Source organism: Pinus tabuliformis, chromosome J (genome assembly GCF_031772625.1).
Source record: "Pinus tabuliformis cultivar Carrire ecotype Pingquan chromosome J, CPIR1, whole genome shotgun sequence".
Classification (NCBI taxonomy): Eukaryota; Viridiplantae; Streptophyta; class Pinopsida; order Pinales; family Pinaceae; genus Pinus; species Pinus tabuliformis.
In genome coordinates, this window is record NC_142295.1 from 1,351,953,125 (window position 1) to 1,351,970,677 (window position 17,553).

The window sequence follows — 17,553 nt, forward strand, 5'->3', positions numbered from 1 at the left end:
CAAATGCAAAATGCACAATGCAGGTGTTTGTTTTCACTTTCTTAGTATAAATGCCTACAAAGAAAGCTTTTTGCACAACTTTGAATTTGCTTTTACAATGATCAAAATAAACAAGTTCACTTTCTTCGAAATCAACAAGGGTAGAAGAGATTACAATCACTTTGCGATTTTCGAAATAAAGACTCGTTTTGATATTTTGAAAAGAACAAATTCAAACCAATAAGCAAAAGTAAAACTATAATCAATCTAAACAAACAGCCAATGAACTCTCTTCTAAGATCAAGTTCAATCAGATCTGAATCAAAGGCTACAGAAAGACTACTTTACTCATGCAAAGGAAGACTGTAAATGACGCCACAAACACATAAAAACATTCACAATCTTTTTGTACAAAAATTGGGGTGGAATTCAGGCAAAGAAAAGGGTTATCATACTAGCACCTATGCTGGTTAAAGGCTGCAAAAACAGAGATCAAAACAGGGCAAAAGAGGACAAAGAACCCCAGCTGCACAAGGCCACACTGGTTCAGCGCAGGTCCAACACTGTCAATTTGACATTCAGCGCAGGTAGCCCCTTCGGGACCTGCGTTGAAATGCAGACTGCCTTCACAGTGCCTGCGCTGAAGAGAGAAACTCTCGTTTCCCTTGGTTTCTGGGTCACAAAATGCTCAAAAATCAACTGTTTCAGGCCAAATCAGAAACACAAGCAAGGTATAAACAGAGGGATGCTTTGATAGGGTACTAAAGACTATCACAAGGATCAATCAAATCATTTGTGGATCTAGTTTAAATCATAGACAAGTCCAACATACTGGATCAAAGCAGCAACTTTTACTTTGCATCCGAGAAAGATGCAGTTCAAGAGTTGTTGTCAAGTCTATGAAGTAAACAAATGACGGAAACACAAATGAAATGAATAAACAAGTTCTCCCCAGCGGAGTCGCCAATTTGTTGTGGGGAAAAATGCCTATTTAGGACGATCCTATCCACCTAAGGTGTGACAGTGCCTTAGCAACAAACGAATACAGCTATCATGATTTCTTCCTTTATGAAATATGAAAGAGAGGAGATCGGCAGACTTACCGTTGTCTTTCGATTGTCCCTCGAACTAAATCCTCTTCTCTTTGTGTGTCCACAGCTACTTGCTTCTTCGCTTGATCAAGAGAACAGCTACTTGAATCCCACGAGATCACAAGAGAACAGCTACTTGCAACAAGAGAAGAACACAATACAAAGGCAAATATACATATTCATAAATGATTCAGGATTAGAAGTAAATCAAATATACTAATGCAATCATACAAAATACACCAGCATATAGGAAAGAATCAAGATAGCTTTATTGAAAGTAACAGGGTTCAGGAAGAGATACAACCCATAGGGCTCCAACCCAACATCTCCTTCCCAACAGAATGGAATTCCTTCTTCAGCTCCTTTCAAAGCATAACACACACCCAATATTTCTAGCCACAAACCAACAGCAATTCTTTGCAAATACCAAATTCCAGCCTCCCTGATCTCATGTAGAAGAGATCTATATATAGGGATATTGGAGAGAGGATGAGTCAGCTTGAGACTGGCCTGAGACTGACTAGTGCCCTCTCCCACTTCAGTTCTTGAGTCCACTTGGAGATTTGGAACCTCTTACTCATCACCAGTCGAATTCCCTGATCCAAGTGTCATTTTGGAAGCTTCCTGGGCATTGACACCTTGAGGAATGACTCTGCCACTTGTCCAAACTCGCTCAGCGCAGGTAGCCTTCTTTGCAGTTGACATTCAACGCAGGTAGACAGTGGAGCAGTTGACATTCAGCGCAGATGCTCAGTGGAGCAGTTGACATGATCCAGAATTGCCTTGTTTTTGAGTGTTTTCAGGTGGAGAACTTTTGTGAATTGTTGTGGTTTGCTGGCCTTGTTCCTCTAGGGGTAGGAACAACATGTTTAGGGACTTTGGATCCCTTGATTATTGACATTTCATGCTCAGTGATGCAAGGCACAAAAATGTCTATAACAGATTGGAGCTAAGGAGTTTCCGGAGTGTTTATCCGGGTGTTTCAGCTGGAGAATCTGTCTCCGAAGGAGAGGTACTACTGCCGAGAATTTTCTCTATTGGGTGAGCCGGATTTGGCACCCAGATTGTATTCTAAAACTGCTTAATAAATCAAACCCTTAGAGAGCTACACCAGTTTTCCCGCATTGGATTTTTCCAGGGACATTAGTCAAAAAATAACGGTGTCATTTGTGTGCTTGTTTCTGTTTCCTTCAGTTGGTGATCTATAATGTGTTGAGCATGTACTTGTGTTTATTTTCAGTATTTACATGGTAAATAACTTGTTAATTAATCAGAACAAGTAGGAAGGAATAAATCAGAAAGTACATGGAGGGTTTTTAACTGTTAGAGTTAGAAACTTCAACACCTTCTAGGTTTGAGGATGCTACTATAGAATAGGTATGGCATGATGCAATGAAGGAGTATATCTCTATCTTCAAGAATAATTTCTAGGAGATAGGTCCAATATCTACTTGGAAATCAATGATTGATTTTAAATGGATTTACAATATCAAGCATGTAGACAATGGGGGCATTGAGAAGTACAAAATCAAGTTTGCGGCAAGTTGAATCTCCCAAAAGGATGGAATTGACTAGGATGAAACTTTTGCCCCAGTTGCTAGGTATACTCCCTCAACGCCATCATGTCTTTAACATTTTTTTTATTTGGTATTTATATCAAATAGATGTACATGCAACATTTTTTATTGAGGAAGAGATATATAAATTTGTGAAGAGATTTGGCATCCATATGTAAGAAACTCATGTTTGCAATCAAAGAAATCCCTTCATGAACTAAGCAAACATCGCGAGAATTGTACCATTTATTGAAGTTTAGTTTTTCCAAGGCACATGCAAACTCCATTATTTATTTTTAATTAGATAATGTGATATGTTTGTTCTACTCATGTATGTAGATGATCTTATCATCACAATAAATTATAACCAACTCATTTTGTTGCATTAGAAGAAATTCATTGATGAGTTTGACATGAAGAACATTGGTCCATATCATTATTTTTTGGGAGTAGAAGTTTCACAAGTTGCATTCAAGTCTTTCTCAAATAAGGGAAGTATATTATGGAGATTCTTAAGAGAATTTAAAGGTTGGATAGTGAACCTGTGTCTACCCGTACGGCTCCAAACCTAAAGTTAACTTGAGATGAGGACTTAGATTTGGTTGATCATGCTCTATACCTATAGTTGATTAGGTACCAATGTACCTTGTGAATATTAGGTCAAATATATGCCATGCAATAAATACACCAAGTCAATTTATGGTCAAACTTCAACATTGACCTTTAAAATTTGGTAAGCATGTGCTTACATATTGGGTAAGCATATGCTTGCCTAGTAGGCACAATCCATCATAGCATGTGGCGTGCAAGTGATGGCAAGGTGTTACTCCATGGATTTGTTGATTAAGACTAGTTAGGAGATACAAGCACACAAAAGAGCACTTCCAACTAGTGCACCTCAATCCTCATACACAAGAGCACCTTCTTTCAAGATAGAAAGTCAAAGTCACTTCAATTCACTTCACTCATGTCAACAAAACTTCAATGGGACCTTTTTCCATGTAGGAAACCTACTTTGTCACTAGCTCGTGATTACATAATTCTTACTTCTCAATCTACAATGCAACATTTTCCAAATTGATTCAAGATCCAATTTTGCAATGTCTACACCCCTAACATGTATCGTCATGTTGTTGGTATTTGAAAATCAAAGGTTTTGATTGATGTTTCTTAACATTTTAAGTTGTTGAAGAATCTAGGGCATCTTAGTTATGATGAAATTCTTCTAGCAATGATAACAATTTGTGAAGTATTTTTAATTTTCTTGTTAACACGATCTTCTTCTTTTTATTATTATTGTATGTTCTCTAACTTCATCAAACAGTTACCAAAAACACAAGAGACAAGAACACAAGATGTTGGCTCTCAGCCAGGGCAAAACCTCTCTCTCCTAGAGAGGAAAACCCTTCTTCAAATTTCTCTTATTGAAGCTTCAATTGACAAATGCCAAACCCTAGACCCTTGAAAATAAGATCCTCCAAGCACAAGTCAAGCTTTTTTCCTTTGATCCGAGATCACTTCCTTTTGCAAAACTTTGTCCTCCTCCTTCCGGCACTTCGTCCTCCTTCTAGCACTTCGTCGTCTCACTATGTTCTTCTTTTGGCAACTAATAGCAGCCCTAGTTATGCTTGCCTTAGAAGATATATTTCTCTTTGTTCCTTTGTAGACTTTCTCACTTAGGAAGAGGACCTTATACTTTATCCAATTGAGCTCTTTCTTTTGATATATTTTTAGATCTGATGAGGCAACAGTGTGGCCCTAATTCTTCGCACGTGTGAGAGGATTTCTTCAAGAAATGGTGCTTGACTCCTTCTCTTTCCTTCGCTTGAGTAGTCTCCTTCTTCGCTTGAGTAAGAGGCCTAATAGGCACTCTTTCCTAGCCCAACTAATTCTCTTTGTATCACTTTAATAGGAGGGTTGTTATGACAGTAGAGAGAGCCTCCCATCTTTCACGCGTGTGACTGTAATAGACCTTAAGACAGCCCTATAAAATTCAATTTTCTTCCTTCATTCTTCATTTCACTAGAGACACCTTTCTTCGTCCTTCTTATACCCTTTACTCGTCTTCCTTCTTCGTTGATTTCAGAGATGAGATTACCATTCTTTTATGATGTTGTATGACCCTTTATATTGGAATATGCCCCTCCTATTAGGTCGACTTGAGGCCGACTTAATGACTTGAGGCTGACTTGATCTCTAGAATTCGGATTGCTTCCATTTATGATGTCGACATATGGAGGAGTCTTGTGACTTTGCTTGGAGGTATTTCTTGGACTCTAATACATAAATATACATGGTGTAGCATGCACTTAAGGGTCTTCAATATTTCTTTTGACTCTTTGACTACCCTATAGCACTTTGACATGTGCTAGACCTATGCAATGAGCAAGAAACTCATTTCTATAATTTACAAAAATAATATTTATTTTCTTTTACAAGTACAAAGATCAAAATTACATTTATGAAGATCAAACCTAGTTACACTTTCTTCAACACTCCCTCTTAACTAGGGAAGTATTCATAAATCATTACAAGGTGTTTGGCCATTTTCAATCTAAGTAATTCACATAAGAGAAATCGGATTGGCAATCCACCTGTTATAGCATCATAGTAACCAACATTGTTTTCACAGCAAAGCCTTGACTGACAGCTCTATCTCACATTAGATCAGAGCACAATGTTGGCGAGACCAATAACTATAGACACCTTCATCATTGTCTCTCAAGGTACAGACCCACTTGGGTGTTCACTGAGTATGACCTTCTAGGACTATTCTTATCTTGGGTTCCAAGCCCTCAAAGAATATCGGTCCTCTTGCCTACTCTTATCTTGGATTCCCTACACATCCTCAAAGAGCATCGGATTCCAGATCATTACCCAATCCTTCCATTCTTCTTCCCGAGTGAAGACAAGAATGTTGTGTCTATCTCTCCCTCTCAACTAAGGAAGATAAGCCCATTCCTATGAAGGAATGTATCCACGCTCCCTTTGACCAGGGACTTAACTGAGCTCCTTCTGAACTAGGGACTCTTCTTACATCAGCAACTTCTCTGTGGGTCCTTCAGTTGCTTGATCAATTTCTTTTCTTGATGTCATGAATTTTGTCGTGCTTCTTCCTTGTAGGGCATCATCCATTGATAACTTTCCTTCTTGGTTTGTCATGTTCTTCGTTTCTTCATGGAACATGTCTGGAACTTTTGTCATACAGCTAATTCTTTTTCATCATGCTTCTTTCCAGAATTTCCATTCATCATATGAATGCTTAGTTGTACTTGCACTTTACAATTCTTTGTTCTAGTAGCCCTGCATGACTTCATCCAAATATTACTCAAAAATTAAATTAAATAGTACCTTGCTAGATGGATTTCCATCATGTCATCTTGTTGGCTTGAATCAGTATCCTACATTTTCATATCTCCAAGGCCTTTCCAGGTGTCAAGGGTCCTTTGATCTTTTTCTTCCTTTGTCAGAGTTCTTGTGCCTTCTTCTGGGAGATGTCTTCAACAAATCTGTCGGATGATGATTCCTAGTGACCATGGTGTCCTTTCATCTCTAATCTCTTTTCCCATATGCTTCTTCATATGTTGTTTAGTCAACCACCTCATACTCCTTATGAGGACATTTCTCATGTTGACCTTTATTGGTGTGTGAATCATGCCTTTGAGCATATTATTAATGAAAGAGATCTTCCCTATTCTTGACCATGTTTTTAGAGCCATTCCCCATGCTCATTAATACATATGATGACATGACTTTTAAACTGAAAACATAGATGCATATATACCTCATCTTAGTTATTTTCTTGATCATCTCATCTACCTTTGACAACTTCCTAGATTGAGATTGCCTTAATTCCCTTTGTTTTGCTTCATCTTTTCTTGCCTGCATATCATCCTTTCTTGAATCCCTATGAGTGGAATTCCTATCGAGACATCTGCTTTTCCTTAAAGTCATGAACCTTCTATTGAAGATTCCACCAGAGGATCTTAGTAGTCCTCATCCTGCAAATGCTCCTTGTTGATGATAGTGGCTTTCTAAGATTTGATTATGATCATTCCTTTCTGCATTGATGAGGTCATTCGATAGCTACATCCTTCCTACATGAGTATCTTTATCTGAGCTATCTCTACATAATGCTCCTATATTCCTGAAGATGTCGATTTTCATAAACCATGCATTCTATCCTATTTCTACATGTTCCTATGATACCCAAAACCTTGAAAGAAGAGTTATGTGAAGAAGTTGACTTTAATCATAGTAGAGATCTGGAGGGTCTTCCTTTTTCTATATCTTTTCTTCTTTCACTTCTTGGGTAATGTGAGCTTCTTCTCGTTTCCTCTTATTTTTGTCCTTATTAAATTTGGGGCAATCCATCTTATAGTGTCCATATTCTTGACAGCCAAAGCATTGGACTTTGGACATATCTTTATTACCTTTCGTTCGTGGACCAAACTTGCCAAATTTTCCCCCTCTTGGTCATCGCAGCAAATGCTTGCTCCTTTGATCCCACATCATCTTTGGCTTTGAGTCTAGTCTCCTCAATTTTGCATAGAGACCAAAGTTCATTTGGTGGGGTAGCTTCCTTCTTGGCATATATACTTGATGTGAAGTTGCCCCATTCCTCAAGTAGAGCATTGGGTACTACAATGTCATTTCTCTGTCAGACATAATTTCTTCTACCTCTTGTAGTTGATCTCTCATCTCAGAGATTTTCATGAAGTAGGGAGTTATTCCTTCCTTGGATATCTTCATCTTATACAATTCATTACGCAATGATATCACTTCTCCAGTTGTGCTAATTGAGAATAACTCCACCAATTTATCATAGATTTCTTTCGATGTTTCAAGTTTGGAAACATAAGGAATGAGAGAGTCCTTGATGGATTCTATTAGAACTCTTTGAGCCCTTGTTTCATCCTTATTATATTTTGCTAGGGATTGAATTTGTTCCTTAGCAGGGACAGTGATACTCCCTTTGATGTGGTCTAGAAGTTCATTCTCCTTGAGAAGTAAATCAGTCCTCTTTTTCCATGCAAGGAAATTAGCAGTCCCAACCAATTTGTTGCTTTCCTTGCAAAAAGACATTGTGATATGTTCAGAAGAGGACATACAAATACTTACTTGATATTGTTGGTGATGAAGAAGTCTTGCTCCTTCCTTGAAGATTTAATGATTTGTCTTCTTGGATATTAGATATCTTCAAATTGCCTCCTTCAAGGTGCTTTGAAAGAGATTGCTTAGTGATGAAGACTTCTTAGTGTGTGAGGCTTGAATTGGAGTGCTTTACTTTTCTTGAAGATGATATAGCTTAATGTAAATTCTTCTTTGAATGGATCTTCTTGTGGGTGCCTTTATATGAAAGATTCTTCTTCTTTCTTTGTAGTCCTTCTTGATGGATCTAGAATGGTAGATGGTAGACCTCCTTGTCTTTGATGGATTTGAAACCCTTAGCTTGTAGATCTGATGCTTCAACCTTGTATGTGTTCTTGAGATGCCCTTCCTTGATGTGTCACCTTAGCTCTGATACCATGTTGAAGAATCTAGGGCATCTTAGTTATGATGAGATTCTTCTAGCAATGATAACAATTTGTGAATTATTTTTGCTTTTCTTGTTAACATGGTCTTCTTCTTCTTATTATTATTGTATTTCTCCAACTTCATCAAACAGTTACCAAAAACACAAGAGACAAGAACACAAGATGTTGGCTCTTAGCCAAGGCAAAAACTCTCTCTCTTAGAGAGGAAAACCTTCTTCAAATTTCTCTTATTGAAACTTCAATTGACAAATGCCAAACCCTAGACGCTTGACAAGAAGATCCCCCAAGCACAAGTCAAGCCTTTTTCCTTTGATCCGAGATCACTTCATTTTGCATCACTTTGTTCTCCTTCTGGCACTTCGTCCTCTCACTATGTTCTTCCAGCAACTGATAGCATCCCTAGTTGTGCTTGCCTTAGAAGAGATATTTCTCTTTGTTCCTTTATAGACTTTCTCGCTTAGGAAGAGGACCTTATACTTTATCCAATCGAGCTCTTTCTTTCGATATAGTTGTAGATCTAATGTGGCCCTAATTCTTCGAACGTGTGAGAGGATTTCTTCACGAAGTGGTGCTTGACTCCTTCTCTTTCCTTCACTTGAGTAGTCTCCTTCTTCGCTTGAGTAAGAGGCCTAATAGGCACTCTTTCCTAGCCCAACCAATTCTCTTTGTATGAATGCAATAGGAGGGTTGTTATGACAGCAGAGAGAGCCTCCCTTCCTTCGCACGTGTGACTATAATAGGCCTTAAGACAGCCCTATAAAACTCAGTTTTCTTCCTTCCTTCTTCGCTGCACTAGAGACACATTTCTTCGTCCTTCTTATACCCTTTACTCGTCTTCCTTCTTCACTGATTTCAGAGATGAGATGATCATTCTTTTGTGATGTCGTATGACGCTTTATATAGGAGTTTGCCCCTCCTATTAGGTTGACTTGAGGCCGACTTGATGACTTGAGGCCGACTTGATCTCTATAATTCAGATTGCTTCCTTTTATGATGTCGACATATGGAGGAGGCTTGTGACTTTGCTTGGAGGTATTTCTTGGACTCTAATACATAAATATACATGGTGTAGCATGCCCTTAAGGGTCTTCAATATTTCTTTTGACTCTTCGACTACCCTATAGCACTTTGACATGTGTTAGACTTGTGCAATAAGCAAGAAACTCATTTTTATAATTTACAAAAATATTATTTCTTTTCTTTTACAAGTACAAAGATCAAAATTACATTTATGAAGACCAAACCTAGTTACACTTTCTTCAACATAAGTGGCAACCTACTTATATAATAAAAGTGTGTGTTTAGGATAATGATGCTAGTCTTTCTTGTATTTCTTATCTTTCAATTTAAGCTAGTCTTCCTCATCTTTCTATTTAAGATAGTGTTTCTCATCATTCTTATCTTTCAATTTGTCTTCCTTCACCATTTGTCTACTTGGGGTGAGCAAAAACCAAGTTCGAGGGAAAGTTGACTTGAGATCATTCACCTAACTAAATCCCCTACCTTTTATGGGTATTTCTCCCTAGTCTTAATCTGAGGTAGAGGAGAAGAAATTAGCTTACTGCTACCAAAGTTATGATTACTTGTTTGCGATTATAGACCTCTTAATTCTCAAATCTACATTGTAGCATTCGCCACATTGATTTGAGATTCAATTTGCAATTTATACAACCCTAATCTATACTCCTACAATTTTAGTTTTTGAAAATCAGAAATTTTTATTGGTGTTTTTTAACATTTTAAGTTTCAACTACATAGTAGAACCTTTGAGTGTAGATATACTATCATCAATAAATATTAAATCTATGTACCCAAACGTCCTTGGAAGGCAAAAAAATAAGCCATGAATCTCTACCTACCATATCTTGGTAGGTGCTTCATGCAATCTTATGCTTCCCTGACAAGCCCCTCGCTATGTTAAGAATTTCATAAATTGTCTTCACACAGTAAGTGTGTGCCTCAGGTTAAGCTATTAATCAAAATTATAAATTATGTTTCACTTGACTTTTCATAGCTCCCCAAATATAAAACAAGAATGCTCATATCATTAAAAAAATCACACTTATAAGATAGGTAGGCCTACTTTACTACTACCTCACGTTAAGTTATTAATCAAAATCATAAATTATTTTTCACTTGAGTTTTCATAGCTCCCCAAATATAAAACAAAAATGCTCATGTCATTAAAAAAATCTCACTTATAAGATAAGTAGGCCTACTTTACTCACTTTTCCATGTCACTACTGATTGAAATATGAAAAAGACAAACTACAACCAATGAAACACAATTACAAACTTTATAATAGCAGTGATGTGTAATAACCATAATCTCCTTGGCTTACCACGAAAGAAAAACTAATAGAAGCTTGTTATTTTTATGTATGAAAATATTTAGACCTTTCAAACTTTTGTCAAATCAAACAAGTAAAAGTGGAGAGTTATGATTGCCAGCAACAACAAAGCTGTTTTATAAAAATGTTAATGATTCTCACTTAAAGATACGCCTATATAATATCTACTTCTTGTAATTATTTTATAAAAATGTTAATGACTCCCACTTAAAGATATGCCTATACAATATCTACTTCTTGTAAATGAATAGTTGCACAAAATATATATACCAATCTATTGCATAGTTTTGACACACATAATTTTAGCAAATGTTATTATTATTATCACAACCCTATATGACATCTAATAACCAAAGTATAAGCAAAAGATGCATATCAATGGCCATTTATTTATTAAATTGAAGATTTTAATAACAATAAATGTTTAGCAATAGTTTTCTATGTGGATTCTCTTATTAACTTATTTGTATCTTGAAAAACAAAATCAAAACTTCTTCCACAAAAAATAGATTTACTCATTATATAATTCCAAATTCCAATTTTAAGAAAATACATTACCTAACACTAAATTTTATTTTTTATTTTTTATTTTTTTTTTCTTTTTAATCTAGGATAATCGGTAATTGGTGAGAGTTATCCTGAACAGGGCCAGGATCAAATCCAACAATTTTTTTTTTTTTTTTTAATAATTGGTAACTGGTGAGAGTTATCCTGAACAGGCCCAGGATCAAATCCAACAATAAACCTAGGCTAGGTGCAACAGCCTGCAAGCCGCACACAATAGCAATTAACTTATGCCTCAACAGAACCGAGACGTCCGCTCAGGGGTCACCTACTCTTCTAGCCAAGACACAACAGGCCATATACTCAATGAGATTTGTTCATTATGGTTTGTTACACATTCAAATTTCACGAACTTAGGACATACACTGAAACCAACCTTGAAAACTAAGGTACAAGTAATTTGCTCACTTCATGTCTTTCGATATGTAAATAGTGTTGAGTTGTTTCATTATAACGTTTAACGATCACGCATTCCCTCCTTTTTTTTTCAACCGTCGTTCTTTGAAGAGCATGATAGACTTCAATTAGTTATCATTTATATAAGCATTCAATAGTCACAATAGTTCTACTCTCCTTTAGTCCATTTAATTTTTTCCTAAACATATAAAGTTTGTTTTTATTTTAGTACCAACTCTCCTGAATGTGTAGATGTACTTGCCAGCTTCTATATTCATTTAACGGGGAAAAGAATAGAGCACCGTTTATAGTGCACATTGAGAACACCAATCGCTTTAGTCACAGCTTCCAGCATGATCAAAGACTGTCCAGAGCAGATCTCATAAGAAAATTGTCAAAGAAAGAATTGAGCGATTAGTTATTAATGTGAGCAAAATTCCATCATTGGGATATGCCAATGTAGTAATAACTTGTAATAAATAACATGATGATAACAACTATTTGTTATGATCTATTTGTTATCATATAGATAACAACAACAGGCCAAAGAGAGTGCATAAGCCAGGACACCTACCCCACCAACAACCTGGAGTGAGCGAGGATGTGCTCACATCAAACCCAGGATCTTGCATCAGAGCCCTTTCACTCATCTTTTGTCTAAAACCCTCAAATATTAAACTATGTAACAAAACTTGCAAAGAAGAGGTGGTAACCTCTTGATCAAGCCAAATAATCCTCAATGATCAAACTCCATAGGATGACCCCCATACTAATCTTACATAAAAACACATTAACCGAAAAAATAGCAACAAGGAAAATCACCCCCAGCATTGGATGCTGTATGAATTTCTGTATACTCACCAGATGTTGCTGCAATGCCTTCAGGGTGTAATCACATTGTTTGCAGTCAGTTCACGGTGCCTTCTTTCTGAAATACCATGTTCACAATTGTGTATGAAAACAACTTCAGGTCAATTGAGATACTTGTCATACCAAAGCTTTCAATTGAGTTTGTAGTCAGATATGTCCATTGCTACCAGAGAGCTTCAGAAAGATGTGGAAGCTATTTTTACCATTACAAAGCCCACCCTTGCATGTAAGCCAGTTTAAAACTGATAAAGCTTTCGCTATTTCTTAGCTGAGCTTCAAAGCATGTAAAACTTAGCCATTGCTCAGCTGAGCTTCAAAGCATGTAAAACATAGCCATTGCTCAGCTGAGCTTGCATTGCCTAAGAGCACATTGCTGACCTGCAAAATACATACAACGGTCATACAATGGCACTGAAAATGATTTAATGCTAAGAAACAGAGGTTGCAACAATTTATTATCAAAACCTGTCATTCTCTTAGACAATAACGAAGCTAGATACTACAGTATGGCATCAATAATGTACTTATAATAATCAACATTTCTTCAGTTACATTAAGATTAAAAAGTTAAGCTCTACTTGGATATATGACAACAATATATGGTCAAATCTGAGTGATGACCCTAGTTAGCAACATAGTATTCAAAACCGGAACCGGTGACTGGACCGGTCCACCTATCAAACTGGAACCAGAAAAACCGGATTGGTCAGATCTCAATGAACCAGTCTTTAAAAAAATACATGAAATAATTAAAATTTATTAAAAGTTAATAATAATAATAAAACTATTTTTAAGATTTAAAACCATGATTCCAAACCAATAGAGACCAAATATAAAAAAATTTCTCATCTATATACCATGTAAAGGTGAATATATCAAAATGGCACCGATTGCAATACATATCAGCAACAAAATACATAATTAATGAGGCTCTAAATGGCCTCTAGAGTCCAAAAGCAATGCTACAAGCTATGGGGCCACTGGCCTACAACAAGTGTATATATCAGTGATCAACATGACCACTCATCATGAGTAAACTCATCACCCCTACTAGACATGGGATCATCAACATGAGCTACATAAACATCATCTGGCTCAGAGTCTGAGGACTCCTCAGACTCCTCTACAACCTCAGTAGTAGTAGTATTAGCAGCAAAACTAGACATCAAAACTACAAATGACTGATCAACACAATCAGTCATGAAACTCATCACTGATTCAGCATTACTAGAGATGGGATCATCAACAAAAGCTCCATAACATCATCTAGCTCAAAGTCTTCAGACTTGGATTGCTCAACCTTATAATATGGTAGAAATTGAAAAAATTTAACATGCCTAACCAATGATTTTGGTTTGAGTGAAGGGTTCATCTCCTCAACCTTATAATATGGTAGAAAAAGCTTAGCATGTCTAACCAATTATTTCCTTTGAGTGAAGGGTACATTTTTGTTAAGGCCATGGTAGAGGAGTTCAACAAGCAATACCACCAACATCAACAAAGTTCAACAATCAATGCCACCAACATCAACCTACTTAAAGGGGTTAATGCTCTTGATCAAATGCCAATCTCACACCCTCACGCATGACAATCAATTGGAAACATTTCAATCCCCTAAATCTTGAAATCCTGAAAACCATTAAGTCCATTGGATTTTGACTGATATCTAAAAATCTAGTTTCTCCATATAAAATCCAATGAGGTCAAAACCACTCTCAAAAATCCTGATCCATTTCATGGTAATGTTAAAAATTTAAGTAAAAGGATGAAAATGAGAGAAAGGAAATGTCACTATTACTTTAAGAATTTAACATTACCATTGATTTCCAGCGTTGCTAGGATTGAGAATCTTGAGATGTGTGAGGCAAATGAGAGGGGAGACATCCATTTAAAGGATTGGAGGGGCTATTTTTGGAGGGAAATAGCCAAAAAACAACTCGAGCGGGGTCTGCAGCCAAGCTGGAAATGAGGCAGTCGGTTTATGACGGAACTAGCTGATTTATGATGGAACCAACTAGTTTTTGGGAAAACCAGTCAATTTCATCATAAACCGGTCCCAATTTATTAGAAAAACCAGTTGGTTCCGTCATAAATCAGCCAGTTTATGGCCAGTTAATGTCATATCCCTAACCCACGCGCATAAAAACTATTTTTTCTACCGATATGGTACCTTTTCTTAATGAACCAACCAGTTTTACCAGTTTATGGTTCGAACCAGCCATTTTTTAGAGCTTCAATTGACGAATTCCAAGACCTATGACCCTTGACCAAGACCCCTCCAAGACCAAATCAAACTTTCTCCTTGAAGCACTTTCTCAACTCAAGTCAAACTTGCCTTCTAGCAACCTTCACTTCTCCTTTGACCAAGGAATTCGACCTGCAATATTGATTGCAACTTTGGCCCCTTTCACTTGCAATTTTTGTCCTCCCTATTATCCCTACAATTTTGCACATGTCACCAATCTAGGGCAAATTGTGATGATTCTCTTCTTTGCTTGTCATGGACTAATCTCCTTGGAAGTTCGGCTTGCAAGAATAAACCTTTTCCACCTTATTTCAGCCTCCTGAGGTGACTGTACTTCAGCTCTACTGCAATAAATTCTGCCCTAGTCTCCTTGCACATGTGAATAGATATAGCCCTAAAACAATCCTTCTAAACTTCGTCTTTCTCTTCCTTGTATTCTCCCTCTTTTGTTGGATGTACTCGAGCTTCTTATGCTTCAAAACAAACTTGATTGATAATCTTACAAATGAGGTCGAGCTCTTCTATATATAGGCTTCCAGTCACTGCTTGTAGGCTGACTTGTCACTGTCCCTAGGCTGACTTGTCACTGGTTGATAGGCCGACTTGTTGCATGCATCTAGACAAGGTCTTGGAGGGTCTTTGACTCTAATTTAGACTCAAATAAAATTTCTTTACAATATGTAACATGTCGAAAAGGGTCTTTTATACATGACAATGACTCAATTGACTTGTAGACTCAATGACAAGCCCTATAAGCACTCAATGGGTGCTTCACCTAAAAATAAATTTCTCTTGAGCATCAAACCCATGCCTCAAGAATAACAACAATAATTTTATTTTTCTTTACATCAAATACGTAAAATCATGATTACATATGTCATTATGAAGACTAAACCTAGTTACATATTTCAACACTCCCTCTTAACTAGGGAGGTATTCATAATTCATACAATGTATTTGGACATTCTCAAACTGAATAATTCTCATAAGAAGAGTCATATTGGTAAGCCATCTCATAAGCAATCTTATTAGCTTATACCAAAGCATCTTATCATACCAACCAGCATTGTCACATAGCAAGGCCTTGACTAATAATTCTATCTCTCCACAAGATCAGAGCACAATGTTGGCGAAACCAATCACTAATAAACACCATCATCATTGTCTCTAAAGGCACATACCCCACCTGGGTGTTCACAGGGTATGTCCTTTTAGAACAATTCCTATCTTGGAATAACACATCCTCAAGGAATTTCCTCTTCGACTACTCTTGCCTATTGAATGCCCTACCACATCCTCAAAGAGTATTAGAATCAATCTCAGATGCTTACCTAATCCTCCATTCTTTCTTCACAATATGAAGACAAGAATGATGTGTCTATCTCTCCCTCTCAACTAGGGAAGATATACTCATTCCTATAAAAGGAATATACCCAAGCTCCCTCTTATCCAAGGACTTGTCCAAGCTCCCTCTTAACTAGGGACTTGTTTCCAGCAGCAGCTCTCTGCTCTTTGGTGGAGATCATGGTACCTTCAGCTGCTTGTAGAGCTCCTCCTTTCGATGTCATGAATTTCATCTTCATCATTATGGAGCCTTCATCTTCTAGTTTTAATTTGTAGGGCATCGGCCATCTATCACTTTCACGAACCATATCAATCATGTCATCCTTCTCTTCATCGGAAAGTGATCTTCTAGTCCACATCTGGCTTTTCTTCATCTAGCTACCTTCTCCAAGTCGTGTTATTTTCAAGATCTTCCATCCATTCTCGGTTGTAGGTGGCATCTACAACTTTCTTTCGGTAGCCCTGTTTCAACCCAACTAGATGTTCAAAAATCAAAATGAACATTAAATCAAAATTACCTTTTATGATGGCCTTTCATCATGACATCAGTTTGCTTGCAGCATCAACATCCTGCACATTCATAAACACATCTCCAAGACATTCAATGTCAAGGGTCTCTTTCTTTTATTAGGGTCTCCATACCTTCTCCATGGAGATGTCATAGCCAATTCTTTTAGTCATCAGATGTTGATCACTTTTTCTTATCTCATTTGACCATCTTTGTGTTTCTTACAAACTCCTCTTCTTTTCTTCACATATTGTTCCCAGTAGAGCATTTACCCATGCTTATCTGCAACTATATGATGACATGACTTAATTTATCAAACATATACATACCTCTTTTCCCCTTTTGGTCATCGAGACTTCTTTCGGCAACTTCCTTTCCTTGCTTGAAAGTTCTTTAACCATGTTGCACTCCTTCATCATCATACCATCTTCTTTCTAAACCATAGTTCCCACACAAGGTGGAATGATCAGCGAGACACTTGCTTCTCCCAAGTAGAGGTAAACCTTCTAATGAAGACTCCAACGAAGGATCTTGATTATCCTCATCTTGCAAATGCTCCCTCCTAAAAATGATGATGTATGATGAATTCTTTCTATCTTCTATCATGCTAGATGACTTTCTTCATATATACTACTTGTGCTTTCAATGAGGTTACCAAGAGCTACTTCCTTTCTATGATGACTGCTACAACCATGTAGACTTCTACTTTAGCCATTCTTCCAAGCTTCTATAAAGATGTCATGAGCTCTTTTCTGCTTTAATCATATGTTTATCACATGATGCCATCTTCTCAATATGATGCATCCTATCATACTTACAATGCTTCTTATTTGATAGCAATTTTTAACCATAATGGAGGTCCTTTCACCTCCTTCTTCTCCTTGCTATACATCTGAGAAACCTTAATAGTGAAGATCTATCCCTTCTTTCTTGGATTTCTTCTCATCAGGTTCTTCTACTTCTTCAGTGATATGGGCTTCAATTCTTTCTTTCCTTTTCTTATTGTCCTTCTTGAGTTTCGGACAATCTCTCTTGAAATGCCCATATTCTTGACAACCATAGCATTGGATCTTTGACATATCAATCTTCTTTTTCTAAGGACCAAACTTCCC

At 37.0% G+C, this 17,553-nt stretch overlaps 1 protein-coding gene across 6 annotated transcripts in view; it reads right to left on the reverse strand.

Annotated features, from left to right (window-relative positions):
- Positions 1 to 11,944: 11,944 nt before the first annotated feature.
- LOC149232384 (uncharacterized) overlaps positions 11,945 to 17,553 on the reverse strand; it is a 105,950-nt gene continuing 100,341 nt past the window's right edge. For all 6 annotated transcript variants that reach the window (XR_016248141.1, XR_016248142.1, XR_016248144.1 and 3 more), the window contains one exon: positions 11,945 to 12,722. The gene's annotated coding sequence lies outside the window, so the exon portion shown is untranslated. The remainder of the gene's footprint in view (positions 12,723 to 17,553) is intronic.